This window comes from Loxodonta africana, chromosome 18 (genome assembly GCF_030014295.1).
Source record: "Loxodonta africana isolate mLoxAfr1 chromosome 18, mLoxAfr1.hap2, whole genome shotgun sequence".
Classification (NCBI taxonomy): domain Eukaryota; kingdom Metazoa; phylum Chordata; class Mammalia; order Proboscidea; family Elephantidae; genus Loxodonta; species Loxodonta africana.
The window spans coordinates 42,476,599-42,500,648 of record NC_087359.1 but is presented as its reverse complement, the minus strand read 5'-3'; positions in this window follow the sequence as shown (position 1 = coordinate 42,500,648).

The window sequence follows — 24,050 nt, the reverse complement described above, 5'->3', positions numbered from 1 at the left end:
AAAAAATGCTTGCCAGAAGCTTGAAAAGAATGTTTTTTGTAATGGTTTAAATAGGCAGAATACTAGTATGTATTTAAAAAAATTGAAGAATCAAAACATGTTAACAGTTAAGTACAAGAAGTATTGTGACAGGAGTATGCATAGGTATATTTTGAGGGGAAAACTGATATTATAGCCTAAAATTTTGTATCTTAAAAATATATCAATTTTATAATAATAATAAATATGATATTGACATACATCTTGAGACATGCCTTTCTAGCCATAGCAACAAGACATGAAAACAGAAAAGACACCATTCAGGGGAAAAGAATTACAGATTAATCTTTCTTTTGTGCTTGAGCATTTTTTTATTCTTCACTATTTATAAAATTAATATATTATTTTTATAACCTTACAAAAAGGAATTAGAAAATGGATTAAAATTAGGTATGTGTAAAGCTTACACTTGGAGTCTCTGAGTGGTACAAATAGTTAATAGACTCAGCTGGTAACTAAAGGGCTGGAGGTTTGAGTCCACCCACAGGTACCTTGAAAGACAGGCCAGCAATACACTTTCCAAAAACCAGCCATTGAAAGCCCTGTGGAACACAATTCTGCTCTGACATGTGACGTCACCTTGAGTTGGCATCAACTTGATGGCAACTGGAAGAAGCTTACCCTGCCCAAAGAATTCTTAGATCAGAAGTTTAGGGAACAAACATGTTGTTGTTGTTGTGCCCTTCAGTCAATTCTGACTCATATCGACCCTATAGGACAGAGTAGAATTTCCCTGTACGGTTTCCTAGGCTGTAATCTTCATGGGAGCAGATTGCAACTTCTTTTCTCCCACAGAGCAGCTGGTGAGTTCAAAATGCAGACCTTTCTGTTAGCAGCTGAGCTCTTAATCATTGCACCACCAGGGCTCCTTGGACCAAGCATAGTATTTATTAAAATATCAACATATTGAAGTGGCTCTCCTTCAGTCCAATGGATGCTTCTTCATGGAGAGCCATGAATAAGAGGTTAGAGAATAGATTTCTTACATATCATGGCTGCAGTAACACCTATGGGGGATAATGGGAAGACTCAGGAATGATGGAAACCCTGGTGGCATGGTGTTAAGAGCTATAGCTGCTAACCAAAGGATCAGCAGTTCAAATCCACCAGGCACCCCTTGGAAACCCTACAGGGCAGTTGTATTCTGTCCTATAGGGTCACTATGAGTCTTACTGAATCAGCTCGACAGCAACAGGTTTTGGTGGTTAGAAATGATTACCACAAGGGTGAGGCTGTTGCTAATTATATATATTAAGCTAAGAAAATAAACAACTAAGTAATCTATATTTTTAACTTTTTTATAAATATTAAAACTTATTTTGTTCTATTTTCTTTCCTTTATTCAGGCTCACTTCCTCTTTTGAACAAAAAATGAAAAACAATGTGTTTTTGCAGGATATGAAAAGCAACAAGTTTTTTTGTAGACACAAACTGAAGTTTCTGGAGGGGTGTTTGTTGGTGGGGATGGAAACCAAGGGGGAAAGGAGGGTTTTTCACTGAGACAAGTGCCTGTCAATTGATTCTCATTTTATTGCCTAGTCACGTATCCATCTCAAGAGGGATGTTTTTTGAGAAATGAGAAATGCCTTAACCCTTTCATGATGATTTTGTTTTGTTTTGTTTTGTTTTGGTGATGCCATATTTTTTCACTAATGGAATGGAAGCTGAATCACTGTTTGCTAGGAGCTTTTCATTATTTGAAAAAAATGGGGTGCCAATTACAGGCAGGACATATTGGTCCCATGTCCCAGGAAGTGCATCATGAACTGTTTTAACCCCAAAAATAGCTCACTTACTTGACTATTTCTGAATGTTGTAACCGTACCTTCCCAATAACACAAAGGAAATGGTAAACATACATTCAAGACTTATCTCAGTGTACATGAGCCAAAAGACACAAACATTTCACACAATCAGTCCTCCGGGAAACATCCCCTCATCTGAATGGCTCTCAACACTCAAGTGTGGTGCAGACCAACTTCCTTGATTTTTTGGGCAGTTTCACCAGTATCCACCACGATGCCAGAATATACCAAAGTTGCTCAAATGCCTGCCAATAAACCTCCACGGGTGGAAAATACAACTGAGGCATATGTATCCCATGGTCCGTGAATTTAATCCATTTAATATTTGTTTTATTTGCATATTATACTGATTCATTTTCTGTTTTTTAAAAACATCAAGGTTTTGGTGGCAAGGATCTATAAATTGTATTTAATATGTGGTAAAACATAAGATTATTGTAAAAGAAATGAGCTTTTAATTCATTCATCTTATAAGAAACTAGAGTTGATAGCACCCCTCGATTAGTGTAGCATTCTCTTTCCCTTGACTTGGTACTGTCGACATACTAATCCACAGGCCACCTTTAGGATTTTCCATATTTAATAGCTGATCTGGATGCAGTAACTATCAGTTGCATTTCTTTCAGAACTTAGTTTTTTTTTTTTAAGTTCAAAATAGGATGATTCTGATTTGTTTGGTTGAGATACTTTAAGTATGGAAAAATTGTGTTTTGGATTTTGACGTATAAACTCAGTTGCAAGGGTAAGCAAATGAGAAAGTATTACATTGCTTGGACAGAATGATTGGTTTAGTTAAATATGGGGTCACTACCCAAATCATGGTAATTGGAATTGAATTTGTTTTCAGAGCTAGCAGGAAGAACAATCTTTAGTTTAGGTCCACATGTGATAAGAACAAGGTAACTATGTAACTGCGGGTAGCCATCTTTCCCACTATTGAGAAGAGAGGACTCCCATGAGAAACCAATACAGAAGAAAGCAGAGTTAAGAAAAAGTAATAGTGATAGAAAGATAGAATTAAGAAAGAGAAACAATGGTAGAAATAGAGAGATGAGCAAGAGAGAAATGAATTGAGAGCAAAGAGAGACCAGACCTACATTTAAGGACTTAGATATAACATAGTCTAAGACAGATTCTACCACTCTTCTTTGTTTTTTTAAGTCAAGTGGACACATTCTTTTTTTCATCAGTTATTTGACTTTGTTATATCTAATAAATATGTGAAATATCAAATAAATATGTTTAAATTCTTAGTAACAGTTTAAAAAAAGCCGGTTTAGGACAGCATATTTCCTTAAACCTCAAGCAAAAGTCTAGAAGGCTAAGGTGACATGCTAAATTAAATATATATAAAAAAATTTTTTTTTAATCATATTTTGTCCTGCTTTACTGATGTGGAGAACATACTTGAAGAATCTCCACTGCTGATATTGAACATGTACTTGAAGTATCTGTATTGAGATACTTGAAGGCCTACTCTCACTCTTGTATTTACTCGTTGTCAAAATGTACAACCCGAACCACTGGTTCTCTCTTCTGTGCAAAATAATACCTCAAAAACATATTTCTACATTTACTAAATAACAGCCTCTGAGTTATATAGATCATCATTAAGCTGAAAGTAATAATCTACCTCAGTCTATTTATTTATTAATAAATAATTTACCTCAGTCTATCAAAGTTCTTTTTGCTTTTAGCATATTACCAAATGTTCTGTTGGTTTGTCATACCGTGGTGACTTGCATGTTGTTGTGATACTGGCAGATTTGCCACCAGTGTTTCAAATACCAGCAGGATCACCCTTGGTGGACAGGTTTCAGTGGAGCTTCCAGACTAAAATCAGACTAGGAAGAGGGATCTGGCAGTCTGTTTCTGAAAAAACTGGCCAGTGAAAACCTTATTGAACACCATCTGATATAGTGCTGGAAGATGAGCCCCTCAGGTTGGGAGGCAGTCAAAATATGACTGGATAAGAGCTGCCTCCTCAAAGTAGAGTTGGTCTTAATAATGTGAATGCAGTCAAGTTTTCAGGATCTTGATTTGCTGACGTGGCACAATTCAAAATGAGAAGAATCAGCTGTAAACGTCCACTAATAATTGGAATGTGGAATGTAGAAAGTATGAATCAAAGAAAATTGAAAGTCAGCAAAAATGAAATAGAAAGGAGGCGGAGGCAAGATGGCGGACTAGGCAGACGTTACCTCGGATCCCTCTTACAACAAAGACACGGAAAAACAAGTGAATTGATCACATACATAACAATCTACGAACCCTGAACAACAAACACAGATTTAGAGACGGAGAATGAACTAACACGGGGAAGCAGCGATTGTTTCCAGAGCCTGGAGCCAGTGTACCAGTCAGGTACGGCACAAGCACAGAGAGCTGCTCCACCCCCCTGAACTAACCCCGGGAGGGGACCAGCCGGTTCCACGCGCGGCCTGGGACGCAGCCAATAGGAGAAGTCCCCGGGAGGCAGTGACTGGTCTTGGAGCAGGAAGAGCAGCGTCCCAGCCGGGGAACCGTCTCGCCGGGATTTGGACTGGACGCAGGTACGGCATAAACACGGAGAGCTGCTCCATCCCCCTGAACTAACCCCGGGAAGGGGCCCAGCCGGGTCGCGCAGGCTGCGTGGGATGCAGCTGATAGGAGAAGTCCCCAGGAGGCAGCGATTGGTATTGGAGTGGGGAGAACAGCGTCCCAGCCGGGACACTCGGTCACGGCACAAGCACGGGGAGCTGCTCCGCCCATCTGAACTAACCCCGGGAGGGGGCCCATCTGGTTCACGGGGGCAGCACGGCCACGCGGCTGGAGGGACGAGAAGTCCCCGGGAGGCAGCGACTGATTTTGGAGTCGAGAGTGCACCGTCCCAGTAGGGGAGCCTTGACGCTGGGCGTGGGGCTGGAAGTGGAGGATCTGACCGTGACTCCAGTGGGCCAGACCCCCCGGGGGCAATCTTCACACAGCCAGCACACATAGGCGATGCGCCCGCAGGAATCTCAGATATAATAGTCATTCCAAGCAAGACAAGCAACTCTGGCTATATTCTGAGGTGCTACTCTCCTATCTCTCTGTTCCCTCCCCCACCCTCCCCAGGCGGCTTCATTAACATCCGAATAGCCTGAGCCAGAGGGAGAACTCTGATAGGGGTCTGACTGCATTTTTTTTTTAGTGGATTTTCTGGAAAAACTAGTTTCCCAGTGATGGCTCGGAGACAACAATCCATATCAAACCACTTAAAGAAGCAGACCATGACAGCTTCTCCAACCCCCCAAACAAAAGAATCAAAATCTTTCCCAAATGAAGATACGATCCTGGAATTATCAAATACAGAATATAAAAAACTAATTTACAGAATGCTTAAAGATATCACAAATGAAATTAGGATAAAAGCAGAAAAAGCCAAGGAACACACTGATAAAACTGTTGAAGAACTCAAAAAGATTATTCAAGAACATAGTGGAAAAATTAATAAGTTGCAAGAATCCATAGAGAGACAACATGTAGAAATCCAAAAGATTAACAATAAAATTACAGAATTAGACAACGCAATAGGAAGTCAGAGGAGCAGACTCGAGCAATTAGAAGGCAGACTGGGACATCTGGAGGACCAGGGAATCAACACCAACATAGCTGAAAAAAAATCAGATAAAAGAATTAAAAAAAATGAAGAAACCCTAAGAATTATGTGGGACTCTATCAAGAAGGATAACCTGCGGGTGATTGGAGTCCCAGAACAGGGAGGGGGGGACAGAAAACACAGAGAAAATAGTTGAAGAACTCCTGACACAAAACTTCCCTGACATCATGAAAGACGAAAGGATATCTATCCAAGATTCTCATCGAACCCCATTTAAGATTGATCCAAAAAGAAAAACAGCAAGACATATTATCATCAAACTCACCAAAACCAAAGATAAACAGAAAATTTTAAAAGCAGCCAGGGAGAAAAGAAAGGTTTCCTTCAAGGGAGAATCAATAAGAATAAGTTCAGACTACTCAGCAGAAACCATGCAGGCAAGAAGGGAATGGGACGACATATACAGAACACTGAAGGAGAAAAACTGCCAACCAAGGATCATATGTCCAGCAAAACTCTCTCTGAAATATGAAGGCAAAATTAAGATATTTACAGACAAACACAAGTTTAGAGAATTTGCAAAAACCAAACCAAAGCTACAAGAAATACTAAAGGATATTGTTTGGTCAGAGAACTAATAATATCAGATATCAGCACAACACAAGGTCACAAAACAGAACATCCTGATATCAACTCAAATAGGGAAATCACAAAAACAAATTAAGATTAATTAAAAAAAAAAATACACATAACAGGGAATCATGGAAGTCAATAGGTAAAAGATCACAATAATCAAAAAGAGGGACTAAATACAGGAGGCATTGAACTGCCATATGGAGAGTGATGCAAGGTGACATAGAACAATACAAGTTAGGTTTTTACTTAGAAAAATAGGGGTAAATAGTAAGGTAACCACAAAAAGGTATAACAACTCTATAACTCAAGATAAAAGCCAAGAAAAACGTAACGACTCAAGAAACATAAAGTCAAACATTACGAAAATGAGGATCTCATAATTTACTAAGAAAAACATCTCAGCACAAAAAACTATGTGGAAAAATGAAATTGTCAACAACACACATAAAAAGGCATCAAAATGACAGCAGTAAAAACTCATTTATCTATAATTACCCTGGATGTGAATGGACTAAATGCACCAATAAAGAGACAGAGAGTCACAGACTGGATAAAGAAACACGATCCATCTATATGCTGCCTACAAGAGACACACCTTAGACTTAGAGACACAAACAAACTAAAACTCAAAGGATGGAAAAAAGTATATCAAGCAAACAATAAGCAAAAAAGAAGAGGAGTAGCAATATTAATTTCTGACAAAATAGACTTTAGACTTAAATCCACCACAAAGGATAAAGAAGGACACTATATAATGATAAAAGGGACAATTGATCAGGAAGACATAACCATATTAAATATTTATGCACCCAATGACAGGGCTGCAAGATACATAAATCAAATTTTAACAAAACTGAAAAGTGAGATAGACACCTCCACAATTATAGTAGGAGACTTCAACACACCACTTTCGGAGAAGGACAGGACATCCAGTAAGAAGCTCAATAGAGACACGGAAGATCTAATTACAACAATCAACCAACTTGACCTCATTGACTTATACAGAACTCTCCACCCAACTGCTGCAAAATATACTTTTTTTTCTAGTGCACATGGAACATTCTCTAGAATAGACCACATATTAGGTCATAAAACAAACCTTTGCAGAGTCCAAAACATCGAAATATTACAAAGCATCTTCTCAGACCACAAGGCAATAAAACTAGAGATCAATAACAGAAAAACTAGGGAAAAGAAATCAAATACTTGGAAAATGAACAATACCCTCCTGAAAAAAGACTGGGTTATAGAAGACATCAAGGAGGGCATAAGGAAATTCATAGAAAGCAACGAGAATGAAAATACTTCCTATCAAAACCTCTGGGACACAGCAAAAGCAGTGCTCAGAGGCCAATTTATATCGATAAATGCACACATACAAAAAGAAGAAAGAGACAAAATCAGAGAACTGTCCCTACAACTTGAACAAATAGAAAAGTGAGCATCAAAAGAACCCATCAGGCACCAGAAGAAAACAAATAATAAAAATTAGAGCTGAACTAAATGAATTAGAGAACAGAAAAACAATCGAAAGAATTAACAAAGCCAAAAGCTGGTTCTTTGAAAAAATTAACAAAATTGATAAACCATTGGCTAGACTGACTAAAGAAATACAGGAAAGGAAACAAATAACCCGAATAAGAAACGAGAAGGACCACATCACAACAGAACCAAATGAAATTAAAAGAATCATTTCAGATTATTATGAAAAATTGTACTCTAATAACAAATTTGCAAACCTAGAAGAAATGGATGAATTCCTGGAAAAAACACTACCTACCTAAACTAACACATTCAGAAGTAGAACAACTAAATAGACCCATAACAAAAAAAGAGATTGAAATGGTAATCAAAAAACTCCCAACAAAAAAAAGCCCTGGCCCGGACGGCTTCACTGCAGAGTTCTACCAAACTTTCAGAGAAGAGTTAACACCACTACTTCTGAAGGTATTCCAAAGCATAGAAAATGACGGAATACTACCCAACTCATTCTATGAAGCCACCATCTCCCTGATACCAAAACCAGGTAAAGACATTACAAAAAAAGAAAATTACAGACCTATATCCCTCATGAACATTGATGCAAAAATCCTCAACAAAATTCTAGCCAATAGAATCCAACAACACATCAAAAAAATAATTCACCCTGATCAAGTGGGATTTATACCAGGTATGCAAGGCTGGTTTAATATCAGAAAAACCATTAATGTAATCCATCACATAAATAAAACAAAAGACAAAAACCACATGATCTTATCAATTGATGCAGAAAAGGCATTTGACAAAGTTCAACACCCATTTATGATAAAAACTCTTACCAAAATGGGAATTGAAGGAAAATTCCTCAACATAATAAAGGGCATCTATGCAAAGCCAACAGCCAATATCACTCTAAATGGAGAGAACCTGAAAGCATTTCCCTTGAGAACGGGAACCAGACAAGGATGCCCTTTATCACCACTCTTATTCAACATTGTGCTAGAAGTCCTCGCCAGGGCAATTAGGCTAGACAAAGAAATAAAAGGTATCCGGATTTGCAAGGAAGAAGTAAAGTTATCACTATTTGCAGATGACATGATTATATACACAGAAAACCCTAAGGAATCCTCCAGAAAACTACTGAAACTAATGGAAGAGTTTGGCAGAGTCTCAGGTTATAAAATAAACATACAAAAATCACTTGGATTCCTCTACATCAACAAAAAGAACACCGAAGAGGAAATAACCAAATCAATACCATTCACAGTAGCCCCCAAGAAGATAGGATACTTAGGAATAAATCTTACCAAGGATGTAAAAGACCTATACAAAGAAAACTACAAAGCTCTACTACAAGAAATTCAAAAGGACATACTTAAGTGGAAAAACATACCTTGCTCATGGATAGGAAGACTTAACATAGTAAAAATGTCTATTCTACCAAAAGCCATGTATACGTATAATGCACTTCCGATCCAAATTCCAATGTCATATTTTAAGGGGATAGAGAAACAAATCACCAATTTCATATGGAAGGGAAAGAAGCCCCAGATAAGCAAAGCACTACTGAAAAAGAAGAAGAAAGTGGGAGGCCTCACTTTACCTGACTTCAGAACCTATTATACAGCCACAGTAGTCAAAACAGCCTGGTACTGGTACAACAACAGGCACATAGACCAATGGAACAGAATTGAGAACCCAGACATAGATCCATCCACGTATGAGCAGCTGATATTTGACAAAGGACCAGTGTCAATTAACTGGGGAAAAGATAGCCTTTTTAACAAATGGTGCTGGCATAACTGGATATCCATTTGCAAAAAAATGAAACAGCACCCATACCTCACACCATGCACAAAAACTAACTCCAAGTGGATCAAAGACCTACACATAAAGACTAAAACGATAAAGATCATGGAAGAAAAAATTGGGACAACGCTAGGAGCCCTAATACAAAGTATAAACAGAATACAAAACATTACCAAAAATGATGAAGAGAAACCCGATAACTGGGAGCTCCTAAAAATCAAACACCTATGCTCATCTAAAGACTTCTCCAAAAGAGTAAAAAGACCACCTATAGATTGGGAAAGAATTTTCAGCTATGACATCTCCGACCAGCACCTGATCTCTAAAATCTACATGATTCTGTCAAAACTCAACCACAAAAAGACAAACAACCCAATCAAGAAGTGGGCAAAGGATATGAACACACATTTCACTAAAGAAGATATTCAGGCAGCCAACAGATACATGAGAAAATGCTCTCGATCATTAGCCATTAGAGAAATGCAAATTAAAACTACGATGAGATTCCATCTCACACCAGCAAGGCTGGCATTAATCCAAAAAACACAAAATAATAAATGTTGGAGAGGCTGCGGAGAGATTGGAACTCTCATACACTGCTGGTGGGATTGTAAAATGGTACAACCACTTTGGAAATCTATCTGGCGTTATCTTAAACAGTTAGAAATAGAACTACCATCCAACCCAGAAATCCCACTCCTCGGAATATACCCTAGAGATACAAGAGCCTTCATACAAACAGATATATGCACACCCATGTTTATTGCAGCTCTGTTTACAATAGCAAAAAGCTTGAAGCAACCAAGGTGTCCGTCAGCGGATGAATGGGTAAATAAATTGTGGTATATTCACACAATGGAATACTACGCATCGATAAAGAACAGTGACGAATCTCTGAAACATTTCATAACATGGAGGAACCTGGAAGGCATTATGCTGAGCGAAATGAGTCAGAGGCAAAAGGACAAATATTGTATAAGACCACTATTATAAGATCTTGAGAAATAGTAAACCTGAGAAGAACAGATACTTTTGTGGTTACGAGGGGGGCAGGGAGGGAGGGTGGGAGAGGGTTTTTTATTGATTAATCAGTAGATAAGAACTGCTTTAGGTGAAGGGAAAGACAACACTCAAAACATGGAAGGTCAGCTCAACTGGACTGGACCAAAAGCAAAGAAGTTTCCGGGATAAAATGAATGCTTCAAAGGTCAGCGGAGCAAGCGCAGGGGTCTGGGGAACATGATTTGTGGGGACTTCTAAGTCAATTGGCAAAATAATTCTATTATGAAATCATTCTGCATCCCACTTTGAAATGTGGCGTCTGGGGTCTTAAATGCTAACAAGTGGCCATCTAAGATGCATCAGTTGGTCTCAACCCACCTGGAACAAAGAAGAATGAAGAACACCAAGGTCACACGATAACTAAGAGCCCAAGAGACAGAAAGGGCCACATGAACCAGAGACCTACATCATCCTGAGACCAGAAGAACTAGTTGGTGCCCGGCCACAATCGATGACTGCCCTGACAGGGAGCACAGCAGAGGACCCCTGAGGGAGCAGGAGATCAGTGGGATACAGACCCCAAATTCTCATAAAAAGACCAAACTTAATGGTCTGACTGAGACTAGAGGAATCCCGGCGGCCATGGTCCCCACACCTTCTGTTGGCACAGGACAGGAACCATCCCCGAAGACAACTCATCAGACATGAAAGGGACTGGTCAGCGGGTGGGAGAGAGACGCTGATGAAGAGTGAGCTAATTATATCAGGTGGACACTTGAGATTGTGTTGGCAACTCTTGTCTGGAGGGGGGATGGGAGGATAGAGAGAGAGGGAAGCCGGCAAAATTGTCAAGAAAGGAGAGACTGAAAGGGCTGACTCAAGAGGGGGAGAGCAAGTGGGAGTAGGGAGTGAGATGTATGTAAACTTATATGTGACAGACTGATTGGATTTGTAAACGTTCACTTGAAGCTTAATAAAAGTTATTAAAAAAAAATGAAATAGAACGAATAAAGATCAATATCCTAGGCATTAGTGAGCAGAAATGGACGGGTACCAGCCATTTTGAATCAGACAATCATATGGTCTATTATGCTGGGAATGAGAAATTGAGGAGAAATGATGTTATATTCATCCTCAAAAAGAACATTTCAAGATCTATCCTGAGGTACAATGCTGTCAGTGATAGAACAATATCCATATGCCCACAAGGAAAACCGGTTAATAAGACTATTATTCAAATTTACACACCCACCACCAAGGCCAAAAATGAAGAAATTGAACATTTTTACAAACTTCTGCAGTCTGAAATTGATTAAACATGAAATCAATGTGCATTGATAATTACTGGTGATTGGAATAGAAAAACTGGAAACAAAGAAGTTGGAAAATACGGCCTTTGTGATAGAAACAACACCAGAGATGGTACGATAGAAGTTTGCAAGACCAGTGACTTCTTCATTGCAAGTACCTTTTTTCAACAACATAAGGGAAATACACATGTAGACCTGGCCAGGTGGAATACACGGGAATCAAATCGACTACATCTGTTAAAAGTGACGATGGAAAAGCTCCATATCGTCAGTCAGAACCAGGTCAGGGTCTGACTGCGGGACAGACTATCAATTGCTCTTGTGCAAGTTGAAGTTGAAGAAAAGTGGAACAAGTCCCCAAGAACCAAAGTATGCCTTTGAGTATATCCTACCTGAATTTAGAAACCATGTCAAGAAAAGATTTGATGCATTGAACACTATTGACTGAAGACCAGAGAAGTTGTGGAAGGATATCACATGGTAAGAAAGAGAGAGGTTATTAAAAGACAGAAAAGAAATAAAAGACAAAAATGTATATCAGAAGAGACCCTGAACATTGCTATCGAACATAGAGTAGCTAAAGCAAAAGGAAGAAATGAAGAAGTAATGATAAAATGAAAGAAACAAACTATCCTTATTCTCAGCTATCTTACAACTATGGAAAGATAAGTTAGTGAACAGAAAATTACGAATAGTGTACAGACTGCTTTGATGAAGATATACAATGAAATGGATGTATGTTAATTAGAGAAAATAGTGTACCGGTAGATCAGATCTCTGGGGGGAAAAAAAATCCAAAAACTTTATTTGTAATATTTACTAAGCTGAAAGTTGTAAATATGTCCACCATGGTTAATTTCAAGCTACCGATGGTTTAACAGTGGTTCACAAAGGTTTGAATATTTGACATTATGAACTAATACAAGTGGCCTCTGTCCCACCACTGAGGGGCATGACAGAGTCATGGCAGCCATGTAAGTTTTCTAGAAGAAAGTGATAACTAATGGAGCTACAAAGCAAAGAGAGAAGGACTTTTGTACTAAGCTCAGTGACTTAAACATTATTCTTAGAACTATAATGGACATGAACACATAAAGCCAAGGCCAGATAGGCATTTCAAAACTGATAACTGAGGCAGCAATATAAGAAATTGGAGAGGTTTGAGGAGAGAGGGAGAAAGAATTTAATCAAACTTCTTTATGTTTTATTATAATTATGAGTAAATTCTTGATGTATAAAATATGAATTCATCCTGCCCAATTAGGAATCCTAAAAGATCTGCTGGAAGGAAGAAATTAGAAAACATACTGTCAACCATCTGGGAACCAAACAATTTTATAAAAGAATTACTGAGAACTGGCAAGTGGAGTTCCCTGAGAGATCTGAGACTGGATGAGTGGTTTCTACATTCATTTTAAGCAAGGATAAAGGAATGAGAGAGGCTTTTTCAAAGAGTTATGATGAACCCAAAACCAAACCCTTTGCTGCTGAGTCGATTCTAACTCACAGTGACCCTATAGGACAGAGTAGAACTGCCCCATAGGGTTTCCAAAGCTGTAAATCTTTACAGAAGCAGACTGCCACATCTTTCTCCCAAAGAATGTCTGGTGGGTACAAACCACCAAACTTCTGGCTAACATCTGAGTGCTTTAACCACTGAATCTCCACGGTTCCTTGTTATGATGAAGGTCTTAGGAAACATTCAGGAGGTTCCCAGAAGGCCTTAAGTGGCAGGTGCTCATTATCAGTTTACTAACAATCATTTAATGTTTACAAGTAACCTTTTTGTTACTGTCTTTATAAATGAGGAAGTTGATATCCAGATGGCAGGAACTGGCTGATTTATCTACATCTGAAATGTGTTCTTTTTTCAACAAAGTTTTGCTTTCATGATTAAATAATATATAAAGCACCTGGTTCATAGTAGGTGCTTAATAAATGTGATACATGCCAAGAAGGGTATTAAAGAAAATTATGTATGATCCTAGCGGAATGAGTGTTATTGCTCCAATCTAGCTGGGAACAGGGCTCTACTATTAAGGTTGAATTTCGAAGGAGGCCTTAAAGGTATTTTTCTGAGATGAGTGATGTTGTAATAAAAATGAATGAGGTTTGATCAAGGCAAGGGAAAGCAAGGTAGATAAAAATACGTTTGTGATTTTTGATCAATACAAAAATAATGATCTCTTAGAGTTCTTAGATGTTGTTATTTTACTATTTTCCCACTATAACATTAGTTGGAAATAGACTTTATATTTTGTCATCATGTTCTTTATTCTTAGTCCAGATATTTTTGAAATTTTTGAACACAAGTAGCATATGAAAGCTTCTGCTTTTCTAAGTAGTATTAGCCCATCGTTTATCCAGAGTTCTTTATTTTTCACCCTTTCCTATAATAATTATCTCTAGTTTTACTTAACAGTGTAAAATGTTTTCTGTAATTTGTTTAAAGTGTTGTTGGTTGTACAGAATATCTTTTGTATCTACTTTGAGTAAGTCTTATTAAAAAAAAAAAAAACCTAATTTATAGAAATTGTTGAAAATAGCCTCGTGAAAAACCTAATTTTGCCTTCAAAAAATAATACAACAAAAAGTGATACCAACATGACTTTCCTATTATGCTAAACAAAATGCACATAAAAACAGATACTGGGTGTGTATAAGGCTTCACTTAAAAAATATTAAAAAAAAAAAAAACAGAAAATATTTCTTAGCCTGACAATTAGTGGATGGCCTAGATATTCCATCCTGACAATAAGTTATAAGGATTTAACATCATGGGTTGTGCAGTGTTTAAAGAATAAAATGAACCAAGGTACAGAGATCAGTCCCCTTGTTTTACAAATTAGAATTAAAAAACTCGAAATGTCTCTTGACTTCCCCATAACTGCTCATAGGTTACACTCAGAACCTGGACTATTATCTGTATCTCTTCCAAACTCAAATCATGGTTTGTACGTGAATACTGATAACTATAAAACTGTTATTTTTGTTATGAGACTTAAATGTTATCTTGGGAAAACCAATGTTTCCAAAATATTCTTCTGTAATTAAAGGAACTGTTAATATAAAAGTTAAAATACGTGCTTTTGTCTCTCCATGTATTGGCCAGAATTCAGTCCTTAACTAGAATGATAATCAAAGATCAAGCTCTTACTCTGCCATTTACCAATTGATAGGCCATTAGGTATCGGTCTCAAAACTCAGAAATTTTAATTTTCTTATTTGTGGAATAGGGAAAATAATACTTACTTTGATTTGTAAAAAGGGAACCAGGTAATTTTTTAGCAAGTATTTCAAGGTGATTTCAACTTTTTACATGTGATGTTGCTTTTTTACTTTCTCACTTTCATCTATGCTACCGTTAGAATGGTCCCACCAATCAATTATTTGAAAATCATTAGCAAAATTGTTTTTAAGTATTTTGCCTCTGTTTAAGATCTGTGAGCCATTCAATGGGATGATAACAGATTATTATTTCAGTCTTGAGAAAGGTGAAGACAAACAGCCCTTCTTGAAAAAGGTGAGCTTGTAGAGCACACCATGGGGATAAGTCTTTTGGGGATGAAAACATCCCTCCACAGCGTTTTGTTCAGTGATATAAAACTAAGCTGCTCAGCTGGGACACCAACTTGAGATTTTTAATTAAAAACCTAGACTGTTGTCCAAATACTGTTACAAAACTAAGGGAAGTTAAAAATAAACCCCTGTCGTGTGAACATAATGAAAATAAATGAATAAATACAACAAATTCAGACTCCTCAAGGAAGAATTTAGATTTTTCTGGTGAATTTCTCTAGGATTGCCTTGTGCACATTCATCCCACACATTTGAGTGGGTTTGCAAAGCACTGGCAGAGGGGACAAGTTAATTTTTAATCTCTCTAGCTCTATGAGAGCACATATCCAGAAGAAAAATGCCCAATTCCAGTCAGTCAAGTTTATTTGTGTGTCTCTCTGAGTGTGTATTTGTGGATATGCACAGCTTTCTCCATAATGAGTTATTACCATTAAATTCCAGATCTTTTCCCCCTACACCTCACTGATAGGTTTGATATTTACATCTGTTCATAGGTATATCAATGAACAGCCTGGATTGTTCTTTCCTACACGTATTCATATATATCCAGACTTAACTTTACCGTGATATCTGAGAAGGTAAGTGAGAATTAACGTGTGCTCACCATGTGCCATCAGGTGTTGTGCTAGAATCTTTATAAGCATTGTATTAGCTAAACCCATAGCAGCTCAATGAGAAAAGTAATATCCTTCCTATTTTGTGGATGAGAAAGCTGAGACTCAGTCTTTGGAATAAGAATTCCAAGTTTATAGAAAAAAAGACTGGCAGATCTGAGACCCTAACCCAGGTTTGTCTAGCTTCAAAGACTATGCTGGTTTTTAATTTATCGTGAATATTGAAGCCCCATATCTGGACAGCGTTCAAGGTCCTGTCTTCAGCCTTAAAGTCTGAACGATGGAAAAGAGCCAATTTAAAAAGAAACCAGAGTCGGCATCAGCCCTTCACAAAAATAAGGTCTATGTTATTATTATAATTTATGGCTGCTGAAATAAATTACCAAAAACTTGGTGGCTTGAAACAACACAAATTTATTTTCTTACACTTTGGGGAGTCAGAAATCTGAATCAGGTTTCATTGTCTAGAAGCTACCCACATTCCTTGGTTCTAAGGCTTCTTCCTCCATCTTCAAAGCCGGCAATGATAGGGTGAGTCCTCCTCACATCATATCACTCTGACCTCCTCACCTGTACTCAGATCTCCCTCTGCCTCTCGCTTCTGCCTCCTTCTACTTTTGAGGACCCTTGTGATTATACTAAGGAGCCCTGGTAGTGCAGTGGTTAACTGCTCAGCTACTAACCAAAGGTCGGCAGTTCGAACCCACCAGCCACTCTGCAGGAGAAAGATGTGGCAGCCTGCTTCCATAAAGATTACAGCTTTACAGACCCTATGGGACAGTTCAACCCTGTCCTATTGAGTTGCTGTGAGTCAGAATCAACTCAACAACAATGGGTGGGGGTGATTACACTGGGACCGCCCAGACAATCCAGAATAATGTTTCCATCTCAAAATTCTATCGTAGCAAAGCACCAGCCTGACATTCTGTTAGAAGCAAAAACAAAGAGTTTTATTGTGAAAGAGTTTCATGAAATGGGAGACACACAAGCAACCAGGCAGGATGCTGCAATGTTCCATATTGCAAGAAGAGAGAGAGGTTTTTATCAGGTGAAGCAAACAAAGGGGATACATGGCAAAAGTTGCAAGGAGGTAGTTAAAATACAATCTTTTCTCAAACACTCTTAACATCAATAAGTCCACTTGTTAACATCGTGGGGAACAATTGAGTTTTTATGTTTGCCTCTCCTTCTTATCTTAAAGTAACAAGCTATACTTTGACAGATTTACAAACAGTCAGCAGAAATGGGGCAAAGGTCTCAGTGTATGAATAAGATAAAGTGTGACTTGAAAGGAGTTAGTAAGTTAGAGCTAAGACTCATCTTGGTACCAGAATTATGACATAGTTGCAGGGCTGCATCTTTACTTAACATTATCAATTTCCTAACCTCCTGGAACATGTTGACTAAAAGTATTCTCCCTAGGACAAACTACACAAACATTCTTAACAAATGTCTTTTAACAATTCCTAGTACGAGCTAAAAGTCCTGACTGTTGCTCCTCTTGTGTTACAAACAGTAACACTTTTGCAAGAAGCTAAATTGTCTCATTAGAAAAGCAGGGGCAAAGACTCCGGGCCATATTGCAGTTTAATCCAAAATGGAGTTTTAATTTAGGCCTGAAGTCACTCATTTCAATTAGGCCAAACACATCAGTTTTAGGATTCACATACACAATCCTTAAATTAATTACATCTTCAAAGTCCCTTTTGCCATGTACGTATTAACAGGTCCCAGAGATTAGGATATGAACATCTTTGCTGGTGGTATTGGTATGGATGCATTATTGAATTATTCTGCCTTTGTTTTAGCACTTACCACACTTTGTTATAATTATCAGGTTAAGTAGCTGCCTTTGCTTCTTTACTGTGAACTCTGAGGAATCAGATAGTATTATTCCTGTTTTTATTCTCATTGCCAAGCACAGACGGTAGCATTTTAAAAATATGCTTTAGAGGAACAGGAAAATTAGATAATTATAAGCTTTATTGGGACAAATTCTTTCACTCGGGCAGCAGGTTGATAGAATTCACACGACATTCTTCTTGATCCGATAAGAATCTTTTGTTAGAGCCCACTTCTAATTGTGGTATATCAATCATAAGATCAACAACAAAGAATCAGTAAGGGAAAGAACTAGGCCAGCTCTGGGAACCTCAGCGGTAAGAGCCACGGCTCCTTCTCCCTGGAAAGCCATCATGCAATGTGATTCAGATTACACGGCCCCCTTGCTCTGGGCCTCTCTACTCTGAGTTTCCAATTTCTAACACAGAGAATCTGACAGACCCAGAGGGGAGTTCTGGACTGATTTTAGGAATAAGATTGGTGACATCAAATTGGCTACTAGGAGGCCCCCTCTGTCTCTTTAGAACCACTCAGAAAAGGAATACCTGTGAGATGGATGGCCTTTTGAACAGACATTTCCCATGGTTAAAAGTTGTCATAAGAGCTTTGCATAGCTTCATGTAGCATCTAATCATCACCATCAGATTATGCTCTCAATCCCAGGACACCAGGCTACCGAAGATCCAATAACCTACTCAGAGTAAGTGGCAGAGCCACCATTTTAAATGCCACTCTATTTAACTTCAAAGGCTTAAAGACATGTTTTAAATTATTCTTTGTACACCCAGAAATATTTTCCAAGATTGCTGAAGTAGTATGGTTACTCAGGTTGACTGACTGTATTACAATATTCAGAATTCCAGGGTTTCCCAGAATTGTGTAGAAATAAATTATTTTACTATCAGGTGGTTTGAAATGGAAAAGAGAATTTTCAAAATAGTGGAAAGAGGGAACTGTCAAATCGATGTGTCCAAAAACAATTAAATGAGTTTAAAAATTCTGTTGCACTTTTAGTTTAAAATATTAAAGAATTAAATCATCAAAATTAAAATGATGGCTTTTTCCCGGCAATCATAATGGATCCAGTGTTTGTTGAAATAAAAACAAAACTGTTTCCGTGGATAACTTAGGGACAGGAGTTTCCTTGTTAGAATTGTGGGTAAATACGTGTTTGACTATTTCTAAAGATGCCTGAATCTTTGTATAGTTTGAAAGAGTTTTTCCGTTTGCACTCTAGAAATCATTGCATATTTGTGGAAGAAGAAGAGAGATGAACAAGTTGATGAGGACAGAAATAGTAAGGGAAGAAACAAAAGGAGGGAGGGAAGAAGGTAGGAGGGAGAAAACAAAGAACAAACTATTTTTCTTCATATGCTAACGTTGGCTTTTTTGGTTTATTTTAGAATTCATCCAGGCCACTTTAAAGAATTTGAATTTGGTCCCTCCCAGTAGTTCAGTAAAACCATTCCCCTGAGAGTAAACCGAATTTCAGCTAACTTTTTTAACTTCTCTCTCAAGTTGGGATTACAGTGTGCTTGTAAAATATCTCTGAGGCCCAATTGGAATTCTATTTCTATGGAGATTAGATTAGAACCTGCAACCAGGAATAATAAAGCAAAATACTAATGTATTTCTTCTTTGAAGGACTATTACAGGGCATTTCCCTTCTCTCTGTGTGAAGTGTTATTTCAGGAACTTTCATGTTTATTGTGGTTTGCATGATAATACTTGGAGAACAAACTGTTTATTTGATTCACTGTCTTCATTAGTGCCCCAGTAATTAAAAACTGGTGTTTATTTTTTCCCTTGAGTGTATTTCTTTTTCTTTCTCTCTCTTTTTTTTTTTTTTTTTCCTACATTCATGAATTGTTTTGGGCATTACTAGTGATTTGTGCAAATCTGGGCAATAAGCCAAATAAGAATATGAGAAGTAGGCCAGAGCAATTAGTAACTGCTTGTTTTTTAATGATTGGCTCTCTTAGAGAAATTCCTTTTGCTATCTACCTTCACCCCAAGCCCCACTTGAGATCTGGTATAAAACCAGATTTCCTGTAAAATGGGGAAAAGATTAAGGTGGCATCCTTCTATAACTGTAATTATATTTAGTCATTTTGTGTGAGTGGTAGATTTTTGAATGAAGATAATTCTGGTTACTGTGACATATGGACTTCTAAAGAAAGAATGGATACTATTTTACCTAGTAATTTGTCCCAATTTCAGCAATGGCTTTTGATGTTCCCTTTGGTAAACCTCCTAATTCTTTAAGCCCAGATTCTTAATATGAAAATTAATTTACAGACCTCCTGTACTTTTTTTTTTTTTTTGTACTTACCATTTAAAGCTCCTCCCGGTATTTAGAGGGAAGTGTTAATATCTCCATTTTACAGATCACAAAAATAAAGCTTGGACAAAATAAGTGACTTGACTAAGATGATGTCTAATGAGAGTTAGAGAAAGACAAAGGCAGCAGGCCAAGTCTCACCACTGGGCTAGTGAAGTGTAAACAACTTTTCTAAAATAAAGACTTTTTAAAAAGAAAGGAGAGAATAGAAATAAATAAATAAATAAACAGTTATGAGTAAAAAACAGGAATTAAATATAGCAGATCAAGGGTCCAACAAGTGAGCTGCCTTAAACTTGAAAAATGCTTGGAAATTACAGGATTTGTGTACTTAAATTCAAGCCAGGTTAGAAAGTGGGAGGGGCAACAGGTTATCAAAATTGATTTGGAATTGCTTTAGGCATCTGTATATTCAGGTGCCTGTATATTTACCCCAAATTTGTTGTTCCTGCACCCCACTGTGACTTTTACAATTGTGAAGTAGTCAACCAAGAATGTATCGGTGTATTAATTTTTTGATATTTTTGAATTACTAAAGTAATGCATGATCATTGTGGGGGGAAAATCAAACAGTGCAAACAATTGTAGAGTAAAATAGTTGAATTTTCTCTTTATCCCATTGCTACAAACAGATATGTATCTATAGTTACAGATATAGAGCTATATCTATATCCAAATAGACATAAACACAAATAAACTCATAGTTTCAAGCAAGATAAAACTGACCTGATCTAAGTAATAAAATAAATAAATTGCTAAAAGGTAATATAACAGCTCACATACTTGCAAAAACGTCTTATTTATACCTGAATGTCTAGGCATACCTTTATTGTCATATGTATTTTGATATGAAAAATAAATCATAGGCACATTTAGCAGATTTTCACATCTACTTTTCTCTTACCTATTAGAGATTTAGTGCTATCATGTGTGGATAAATTTCTGGTGTGTGTATCTAAATCTTACTTATCTACTTACTATTAGGTAACTATGACGGGTTGAATTGTGTCCCCCAAAAATGTGTGTTAACTTGGCTAGGCCATGATTTCCAGTATTGTGTGCTTTGCCTCCATTTTGTATTCTGATGTAATTATCCTATGTGTTGTAGATCCTACCCTCAAGGATTGCTATGAGTCGGAATCGACTTGACAGCAATGGGTTTGGGTTTTTTTTTTTTTTTTTTTTTGATGGTAATGGAAGCTCTGGTCGTACAGTGGTTAAGAGCTTGACTGTCCTACAGGGTAGCTATGAGTCAGAATCTACTTGATGGCAACAGGTTTTTTTTTTTTTTTTTTTTTTTATGATGTTAATGAGGCAGGATTAGAGGCAATTATTTTAATGAAGCAAGACACAATCTATAGGAGTAGATTTTATCTTAAGTCAATCTTTTTTGAGATATAAAAGAAAGAAGTAAATAGAGAGGAAAGGAACCTCATTATCACCAAGAAAGAAGAACAAGGAGCATAGCATGTCCTTTGGACTCAGGGTCCCTGTATTGAGAAACTCCTAGACCCAGGGGAAGATTAATGACAAGGACCTTGCCCCAGAGCTGACAGAGAAAGAAAGCCTTTCCCTGGAGCTGGCACCTTGAATTCAGGCTTCCAGCATCCTAGAGTTGAGAGAATAAATTTCTGTTTGTTAGAGCCATCCGCCGGTGGTATTTCTGTTACAGAAGTACTAGATAACAAAGACAGTAACCTTCAGCAATCATTAGCTTCTCTAAGCCTTAGTTTCTTGATCTAATAAATAGAGATTAAAACTAGGGTTTGTGCTAAGGTTTTTTTAAGATGACATATGTGAATGTCCCTGGAAATCCACCAGACATAGCTCATTAAATGTTACTTGACTCCAAATCACAGAAGAAGAATAAATTAGTATTTTGATCACAGTGACTTCTCAGTACCCTCTCCCCAACAGCCCCTCCCCACCCAAGAAAATTATACCACGTAGCAGCTGCTACCTTCCAATTATAGGACTGGTCATAAATAGAAGGTGTGTTATTCATGCCGTGTCTGACTTCGCCACCTGCTATCACCTGGCAAGAAACGTAGGTTTGAAGAACAGGATTTTCTCTTGACAGTCTATAATTTCCACTGACACCCACTCCCTCACAAAAGTTCTGTGTTTGAAGGGAATACCTCCTCACCAGAATTATGATATTGGAAAATGCTGACTAACTGAACACTTAAATATTCAGTTAACATTAAATTCTAATGAAAGTAAAACCCACATTAACACCTAATTAAGCCATTATGATTAGTGCCGTACAATGCATACTTTATCGTCTTGGATACCTTAACATACTTTTATCTTTGAGGGAGCTGAGCCCATTAAAAACTGATATTTGCTGAACAAATCATAAGAACTTTATGATGCAAAGTGACCAACATCATTAACCTTTTTCTAGAGTTTTTCAAGCATGGGATACTCTACCTTTGGGGGATTACTCTAGGGAAAGACCACTTTTTGGAAAAAAAAAAAAATTTACTCAAGTATAAATTTTAGGAGCACTTTTATTTTTTTTTTATGTTTAGCCTGGAAACCCTGGTGATGTAGTGGTTAAGTGCTACGGCAGCTAACCAAAAGGTTGGCAGTTCAAATCCAGGTGCTCCTTGGAAACTCTATGGGGGAGTTCTACTCTGTCCTATAGGATCATCATAAGTTGGAATTGACTCGATGGCAAAGGGTTAGGTTTGGGTGTATGCCTAAACCGATATAATACAAAAAGTTCACCCCAAATGAACACTCCCTAAACAATGTAAAATTACTGAACAAGCTTTTTGTTCCAATGGAATAAAAGTTTGTATTTAGAACAAAGCCTTACTTTTTATCTAAGTGATTGGTAATATATTGATATTGACCTTATTTGTTAAACCAGTATTATATTATCCACATGTAGATGGATCCATTTCACAACTCTTGGAATTTTATGGGCACATACATTTTCACTTTGAAATAATGTGAAATTCGGACCTCTGCTTCAATCCCAGCTCTATGATTATGACTCATGGAACTTTGGATATGTGACTTAGACTCTCTGAACTTCAATGTCATGATCTGTAAAATGGGCATAAAAGTGCATACTTCCTGTGCAGACCACAGACTAGAAATGAGTTAGAAAGATAACAGCATGTATTAAATACTCATAAGTCATAGCTTAATTTCCAAAGCTATAGAATTTTTGTCATGCTATCATTAAGAACAGATTAAATGTACTCTGTTGTTACTTAAATTCTAACAGTAACTTTTCATTTCTACAAGTTTCTTTCACATCTGTCCATTTTACCACCTGAAATTCTACAATTTATTCGCTTGGGTTAACGGGTACTTTTCTGAATCCGAGTCCCTGAGGGTTGCTAATGGTTAATGCATTAAGCTGCTAACCAAAAGTTTGGAGGTTGGAGTCCACCCAAAGGCACCTTGGAATAAAGGCCTGGTGATCTGTGTCCAAAAAATCAGCTATTGAAAACTGTGGAGTACAGTTATACTCTGACACACATGGGGTCACCACAAGTGGGAATAGACTCAACAGTAACTGGTATAACTGGCTTTCCCCCATCCCAGGGAAGAAGAAAGGAAGGAATTAAAGACAACAGTTGTTGTCTAATATATAGTTAGTATATTAGGTTATTTCCTCCTGACAACCTCCTGATTGCTGAGTAATGAGGCAATGGAAATCAAAACAGGATATCATTTTAGAACCCAGGTTAGTCTTAGGTGGAATACTACAAGAGGCAACATAAAAATGCTTAACAAGGCAGATGTTACAGAAGGGAGAAAGGTGAAAGGGAATTCACAATAATTGAATGTAAGAAACATTGCATATAATTTTATTCAGAGTTGTTTAATTATCTCCAGACCTGCTCTTCCTTTCCTCACCTATGAAGACCTCTGCCACTTATCCCTTGTACAGCCAAGACCTAGCCTGCCCTCACCCTGGACATCACTCTTTCTGGGCTCAGCCTCTCACAGTCGAGTAGGGAGAACTGGACTCTATCCCACCTCTGCCTTTAG